Raw genomic sequence first — 9,038 nt, 5'->3', positions numbered from 1 at the left:
AAGGGGTACTCCAGTGGAAAAAAAAATTTCACCATTGTGGCCGAAAATACAGATTTGTAAATTGTGTGTGTGTGTGTGTGGGGGGGGGGGGGGGGGGGATTAGGGGGGGGGATTAGGGGGGTTTGGTGGCATCGTTGGACAGTTGTGGTGGTGCAGCCTGTGATCCGAATGCCCTGCCAGTGGCTGGGAATTCTGCTTTTTCTGCCCCTTTACTGTCAGCACCCTAATGCAGCTGCTTTGGATGCCTTAGGCTAGTGCTAGCCCTGAAGATACGGTCTCCAGACCTGCATACAATACTCCAAGTGAGGAAATGAGGTCTCACCAGTGCTCTGTACAGTGACATGATCACTTCCCTCTTTACAGCTAATACCTCTCCCTATTCACCCATGAACACTTTTCTCTACAGCTAATACCTCTCCCTATTCACGCATGAGCACTTCCCTCTCTACTGCTAATACCTCATTCTATATACCCAAGAGCACTTCCTTCTCTACTGCCAATACCTCTCCCTATACACCCATGGGCACTTTCTCTGCTGCTTATACCTCTCCCTATATGCCCATGAGCACTTCCCTCTCTACTGCCAATATCTCTCCCTATACACCTATGAGCACTTCCCTCTACTGCTAATACCTCTCCCTATACACCCATTAGCACTTCTCTCTACTGCTAATACCTCTCCCCATACACCCATGAGCACTTTCCTCTCTTCTGCTAATGCCTCCCCATACACCCATGAGCACTTCTCTCTTCTTCTAATACCTCCCCCTATACAACAATTAGCACTACCCCCTTTCTATGGCTAATACCTCCCCCTATACACCCATGAGCACTTCCCTCTACTTCTAATACCTCTCCCTATACAACAATTAGCACTTCCCTCTTTCTATGTGTAATACCTCTCCCTATACACCCATAACAACTTCTCTCTACAACTAATACCTCTCCCTATACACCCATAAGAACTTCTCTCTACTGCTAATACATCACCCTATACAACCCTGAGCACTTCCCTCTACTTCTAATACCTCTCCCTATACAACAATTAGCACTTCCCTCTTTCTATTGGTAATACCTCTCCCTATACACCCATAACAACTTCTCTCTACAACTAATACCTCTCCCTTTACACCCATAAGAACTTCTCTCTACTGCTAATACCTCACCCTATACACCCATGAGCACTTCCCTCTACTTCTAATACCTCTCCTTATACACCCATGAGAACTTCTCTTTACAACTAATACCTCTCCCTATACACCCATGAGCACTTCCCTCTACTGCTAATACCTCTCCTTATACACCCATGAGCACTTCCCGTTTACTACTGCTAATACCTCTTCCTATACACACACAAGAATTCTGCTAGCATTCCCCGCTGCTCTATGACATTGTCTGCCTACCCTTAAATGGGTTCTCCACCATAAGGTGATTTTAGTACGTACCTGGCAGACAGTAATGGACATGCTTAGGAAGGATCGGCGCTTGTCTTGGAGCTAAATGGCTATGTTGGGAGATTACCATAACACTGTGGCTAGCTTTTTGTGAACTGGTATTTCTTGTTTGACTTTTCTTCTTTGACTACAAATCCCATAATTCCATTTTCCTCCCTCCCACACATCAGCCACCCCACCCATTGAAACATAAATGATCTGCATACATTCAAAAGACCTGTGGTTTTCAATCAGGGGGCCTCCAGCTGTTGCATTAGTTGCAGATTGATCTCTCTCCCACCAAGCAATTGCTCCACCCATTGAAGCAGACAGGCTCCCTGTCATCAGCTGACTAGTGATGTCAGGTCTCGGCCGCATTGCAACCTGGGAAAAATCTGACACAACAGTCATTTTGTATGCTGTTAAAAATAAATATTGTGGTGAAAATCACATAAGCATTGTGAGAAAACCGTCACACACAGGTACAGACACTATATTATGAACTACACTAACTTTACTGCCCTTGTAGCCTAGTCACATAAAAAAAAATTTCCTGGAATACCCCTTTAAGTCTTCTGAAATAATTACTCCTAAATCCCTTTCCTCAGATACTGAGGTCAGGGCTGTGTCACATATTCTATATTCTGCCCGAGGGTTTTTACGCCCTAAGTGCATTATCTTGAACTTATCCACATTCAGTTTAAAGGGATACTCCACTGGCCCTGCATCCGGAAAATTTAGTTCCAAACATTGGGTGTGGGCTGTGGGGGTCATGACGTCACGACCACACCCCCTTGTGATGTCACACCACACCCCCTCAACGCAAGTCTATGGGAGGGGGCGTGGCAGCCGCCACACCCCCTCCCATAGACTTGCATTGAGGGGGTGTGACGTGACATCACGACCCTCGCAGCCCGCACCCAGCCTTTGGAACAAAATGTTCCGGATGCTGGGCCAGTGGAGTACCCCTTTAAGTTACCAGAGTTCTGACCATTCTTCTGGTTTACTCAAATCCTTTTTCCATTTCTGGTAAAAAATTTTTTTTTATTTTATTCAAAGTTTTGCAATAACAGAATAAAAACAATAGGAACATCAACATAACGAGTTCTACAATACATAATACAGGTAGTTTGAATGCAAAGTGGAGAAAGTTACATTAGGAAGAGATAAGCTGAACAGGAATTGATGTAAGTTATAAGGATAACATTGAATATCTCAGTGTATGTGAGTAGAGGAGATCCACCAGCTCCAAATGTGAGTAACAGATGTAATAGAGGACCTTTATTATAAGACCATTCTCATAATGACCCGCAGTGTTACAAAAAGACAAATCCACACCGGTAAGTGTGCAGTCATCCAGCCCCCATGCTATTGTACCGGTCTGGGTGCACAGAGCTCGGAGAGCCACTCCGCTGGCCTGAAGTAGCCGACAGTCCCGAAAAACAGCGTTCACCAGAAACCAGTACGGTAAAAAAAATATCTATATACATATAGATCATGTCAGCAGTGCAGATTAAGAGGTTAGTACTAACGCGTTTCAGCCTGTCTGTTGGCCTTAAAGAAGAAGCCCCATGTCGATAAGTACAGAAAAACGTATTCCTTATCCTGTGGATAGAGGATAAGTTTTAGATCACGGGGGTCCAAGTGCTGTGGCTCCCGCGATCTCCTGTATAGTGTTGCTCGCGAATATTCGCAATACGAATTTTATTCGCGAATATCGCATATTCGCGAATTTGAGAATATTCGCGAATATAGCACTATATATTCGTAATTACGAATATTCGTTTTTGTTTTTTTTCACAGTACACATCACAGTGGTCATCCCTCTCTGCTTCCAGCTTGTGTAGTGTAAAGAAGGCTCTAAAACTACTGTGTGAGACTGGCGTGCGAATTTTCGCATATGCGAATTTAACTTACACGGGTTTTTGTATATTCAAATTTTCGCATATGTTCATTTTCGTACATGCGAATATTTGCACATGCGAAAATAAAACGAGAATATTCGCGAATATATGACGAATATTCGTCCATATATTCGTGAATATTCGCGAATTCGAATATGGCCTATGCCGCTCAACATTACTCCTGTATGGAGCCTCAGCTCTCCCACAGAGTGACGCGTCACGACCCCTGCCCGAAGTAGGGGCCGCCATGCCCCCTCCTAATATCTCTATGGTAGAGCCGAAGATAGACGAATGGCTTTACCATAGAGATGTATGGAGGGGGCGTTGCGGCCCCCGCTTCGTGCTGGGAGCGTGACATGCAACTTTGTGGGAGACCCATGGCTTGCGGCGGGGCCACAGTGCTCAGACCCCCCCCCCCCAATCTAAAACTTATCCCCTATCCACGCTGACTATAATAGACTTGACTTTAGGCTTGACTAGGTTGTAGGTAGTGACAGCAGATATAGACTTCACTTACTGGAATGTGATTGTGGCTTGAGGCCTCCAGATGTGCTGGACACTGGCTCTGAGATGTCTGGTCTTTATTGTTCCACAGCAGGAGTGTGTTGGAAGAGAGAGATTGTAATGGCTGCCCCTCTTATAAAGGTCAAGCTGCAGGTCACCTGGTTAGCTGGAGCTCTCTGGGTAACAAACACATCAGGTGAACACATTATCATGTGACTAACTCAAAAGTCCTTAACCCCTTAACGACGAAGGACGTATATTTACGTCCTCCGCCGGCTCCCGCGATATCCCGCTGGGTCACGCAGTGACCCCGTGACATATCGGGTCGGTCCCGGCGGCTATCAATGGCCGGGACCCGCGGCTAATACAGGACATCACCGATCGCGGTGATGCCCTGTATTAACCCTTCAGACGCGGCGATCAAAGCTGACCGCCGCGTCTGAAGTGAAAGTATCCTGGCTGCTCAGTCGGGCTGTTCGGGACCGCCGCTGTGAAATCGCGGCGTCTCGAATAGCTTACAGGACACCGGGAGGGCTCTTGCCTGCCTTCTCGGTGTCCGATCGGCGAATGACTGCTCCGAGCCTGAGATCCAGGCAGTAGCAGTCAAGCGCCGATAACACTGATCACAGGCGTGTTAATACACGCCAGTGATCTGTGTAAGAGATCAGTGTGTGCAGTGTTATAGGTCCCTATGGGACCTATAACACTGCGAAAAAAGAGTTAAAAAAAGGGTTAATAAAGATCATTTAACCCCTTCCCTAATAAAAGTTTAAATCACCCCCCTTTTCCCATGAAAAAAATAAAACAGTGTAAATAAAAATAAACATATGTGGTATCGCCGCGTGCGGAAATGTCCGAACTATAAAAATATATCATTAATTAAACCGCACGGTCAATGGCGTTCAAAAAAACACATTTTTGGTCACTTTTTATACCATTAAAAAATGAATAAAAAGTGATCACAAAGTCAGATCAAAACTTCAGATCAGGGCGCAAAAAATGAGCCCTCATACCGCCCTGTACGTGGAAAAATAAAAAGTTATAGGGGTCAGAAGAGGACATTTTTAAACATATAAAATTTCCTGCATGTAGTTATGATTTTTTCCATAAGTACGACAAAATTAAACCTATATAAGTAGGGTATCATTTTAACCATATGGACCTACAGAATAATGATAAGGTGTAAGGTTTACCGAAATATGCACTGCGTAGAAACGGAAGCCCCCAAAAGTATCAAAATTGTGTTTTTTCTTCGATTTTGTCGCACAATGATTTTTTTTTCCGTTTCACTGTGAATTTTTGGGTAAAATGACTAATGTCCCTGCAAAGTAGTATTGGTCACGCAAAAAATAAGCCCTAATATGGATTTTTAGGTGGAAAATTGAAAGGGTTATGATTTTTTAAAGGTTTTGAGGAAAAACGAAAGTGCAAAAACTGAAAAACCCTGCATCCTTAAGGGGTTAAACGTCCTTCATATATAACACACACAACACTATACATTATCTATATGACTATATCCCCTACTGGGACATCACACAAGTCAAGTGCAAATTGGGTTCTTCTGGGTTGTACAGATAATTCCAGTAGGGAATTTAGAATATCTGTACTCCCGGCAGAACTACCTATTTCCAGTTCACATCAGGGCAGAAAGATTAAAGTCTCCCATACTGATAACTTCCCTTTTCAATGTCATTAAATTTCCTCAACTAGTAGATTATCACATTTTTTTATGAAGTTTTTGCATTTTCAGACAGAATGTCACCAAATCATGTTGCTGTGAAAAGATGGTTATCTTATTACATAGATCTCGGAATATATTGATTAGAAATGAGTGAGCCGAGCCTGGATTCGATCCAAACGTTGGGGGGTTTGCAGCTTTCCAAACTTTTGAAGATTGCCAAGTCTAGCACTTGTTAACTCTTTGGGGGAGGGGGGGCAGCTGGCGCTGGGAGTTTGTGATGTCATAGCCCCGTCCCCTCGTGAAATCACGCCCCACACCCTCAATGTAAGTCTATGGGAGGGGCGTGAGGGCTGTCTCAGAGGTCTGACACCCCCCCCTTCCCTCCTCTCCCACGCAGTCAGACACTTATCTCCCAACATGTTGACTTTGAATTGAAGTACCCCTTTAATTTATAATTCCCTAATATAATATTCAAAATGGGCTTTCTTAATTGGAAAACCCCTTTACACTAACTCTTAAAGGGGTATTCCACTGGAAACCATTTTTTTTTATTAACTGGTGCCAGAAAATTAAACAGATTTGTAATTTACTTCTATTGAACAATCTTAATCCTTCCAGTACTTATCAGCTGCTGTATGATCATGAGGAAGTTGTGTAGTTCTTTCCAGTCTGACCACAGTGCTCAATGCTGACACCTCTGTCCATGTAAGGAACTGTCCAGAGCAGAATAAGTTTTCTATGGGCATTTACTTGTACTCTGGACAGTTCCTAAAATGTCAGCAGAGAGCACTGTATTCAAATACAAAGGAAATTTAAAAAGAAAAGAACTTCCTGTGGAGCATACAGGAGCTGATAAGTATTGGAAGGATTAGGATTTTTAAATAGAAGCAATTTACAAATCTGTTTAACTTTCTGGCACCAGTTGATTTAAAAAAAAAAAAAAAAAGTTTTCCATCAGGGTACCCCTTTAACTGAGCTTGATTCCAGTACTATATTCATGTATTGTGTTCGGCTTTGGTAGTGGAGTACCCATCTGTCAAACTACTTGCAAGGAGAGGAGAAGGGATCTCCAATGGGTTAAATTGATGTGTGGGATTTGGGCCCTAGTATGTTTGGTAGTAAGATCAAGACAAGAGTAGGAAGAGATTAGGGCCAAAAAAAAGGATCTAGATAAGTGGTCTCCAAATTGTGGACCTCTAGGTGTTGCAAAACTACGACTCCCAGCATGCCCGGACAGCCGTTGGCTGTCCGGGCATGCTGGGAGTCGTAGTTTTGCAATAGTCAGAGGTTCACAATTTGGAGACCACTTACCGTATGCATCGGCATATAACACGCATTTTTTAGGCAAAAATTTTTAGCCTAAAGTCTATCTGCGTGTTATATGCCGATAAGCCGCTGCAGTTCAATGATTTAAAGCGCGCGCTTTAAATCAATGAACTGCAGCGGCTTTTGCAGGTCCAGAGACCTTCCGTCACTGCCCTATTCTCTGCCCCTGTCTATCCTGGGGTCCAGAGACTGCCAACGCCGCTGCCCCATTGCCTCCCCCATCCCCAGTTTTTCTGACCATGCAGAAGCTCCCAGGAAAGGAAGGGGGAGAGAGGCCATCGCTGCCCGCTTCTCTCCCCCTGCCTTTCCTGGGGTCTAGAGCCCTGCTGCCGCCGCTTCCCTCCCCCTGGCGATCAGCGCCGCTGCCCCCATTGCCTCTCCCATCCCCGGTTTTATAATTACCTGTTGCCGAGGTCGGGTCCACGCTGCTTCTGGCTCCGATGTGGCGTCTCCTGCGTCATTGCTATGTGCTGCGCAATGCCGAGTGACGTCGCGTTGATGACGTCACTCGTCATTGCGCCTTGCAGCGCATAGCAACGACACATGAGACACCACACCGGAGACAGAAGCAGCGTGGACCCGACCCCCGGCAACAGGTAATTATAAAACCGGGCATGAGGGAGGCAATGGGGCAGTGGCGCCGATAGCCAGAGGGAGAGAAGTGGTGCCGATAGCCAGGGGGAGAGAAGCGGCACTGATAGCCAGGGGGAAAAGAAGCGGCGGCAGCAGGGCTCTAGTCCCCAGGAAAGGCAGGGGGAGAGAAGCGGGCAGCAACTAGAGTAGTAAGAAGCAGGAGACATGGCAAATGGAGATGTGGTTTAGTTTAAAGAATGCAAACTGCCCTATTAAACAGACACTGTGTCATTGGAACGAACTTTGCATAGATCACTAGAACAAGCAAATATAAGAAACTACTTTGTAATATATCTTATTACACAAAAATGCTTCTTCCTCCAGTTATCATGCTTCTTCCTCCCCTTCCCCCCTCTGACACTGTAGTTCACCCTGAAAATCAGCTCAGCCTTGTCCTGTGTCTGCAAGACAAGCAATACAAGTCTATGGAAGAAGGAGGGGGAGCTCTACCAAGCAGCTCTGGGAGAACTGCAAATTATGGAGGAAGCCTGCCGAGCAGAAATCTGCTGAAAAATGGCATATACAGGTTATATAAAGCGCAGAAGTAGTGCTGCTTCTCATGTACACACAACAGCTAATCCTAGTCACCTGAAATGACACGCACGAGGCTCTTAGTATGTTTGAGTTTCTCACAAAATGTTCCACTTTTTTGGTTATGTCCTGATATTGTGCCAGTCAGTGTCCGTATGAAGCACAATTCAGAGCACAAAAATGATCAAAAGTGATTTGTAGGACAGTAATACTGTAAAGCTTGAGCTATGCCGGGGTTTGTGGTGGCTTGAAATGTGACAATTTTGCCCGGATGTACAGAAGCAGATTGGATCTTCCTCCTGTTACTCTCCGTGAGGCTTTTGCACCATCTCACCACAAGACTCCTGAGGTCATCCTCCTGCTCTGAGCTGGCACGCTATGCCATAAAATCACTTAGCATGGCAATATATTCAGAACCCTATAACATTCTACATAGCTCAGTGAGGGCTCATTTTTTTTGTCTGATAGACAAGGTTTTTTTATTTATTTATTTATTTTTTGTTAATCACATTAATGCTTTAAATAACCTCTTTGGATATGTTTTAGATTTATTAGTGTTTTTCTCTGAGGACAGATTTTAGCTGCAAGTCAACAGGGATTCGCAAAACGCAAAAACAACTTGCCATTTTTCTCTTTTGGCTTTTCTTCTGCAATTTTTAGTTTTAGTTTTTCAAAACTGCAGGCAAATTTGTGGGAGACTATGGCATTTTTTTTTTTCCCAGTAAAATGTAGGTGTTTTTTTTTCTATAGAAGTCTCTGGGAGAGAAAAAAGAAAAAAAATGGAGTTTATTTCAACTTATTTACAAAAAAAAAAAAAATAATAATAATAATAATAATAATAATAATAATAAAAAGGTATGAACACATAAATAAGAAAACTGCCAAAAGAGAAAAAAAATCAATTTCCACAAAAAAGTAAAAAATAGCAAAAAACAAAAATAAAACAACAAAGATGCTTGAAAAAGCAATCGGGCATTTTTTTCTATTTATTTATTTATTTTTGGGTAAATAATATATATATAAGGC

Source organism: Hyla sarda, chromosome 10, assembly GCF_029499605.1.
Source record: "Hyla sarda isolate aHylSar1 chromosome 10, aHylSar1.hap1, whole genome shotgun sequence".
Lineage (NCBI taxonomy): Eukaryota > Metazoa > Chordata > Amphibia > Anura > Hylidae > Hyla > Hyla sarda.
Note: the sequence above shows the minus strand (reverse complement) of the source record.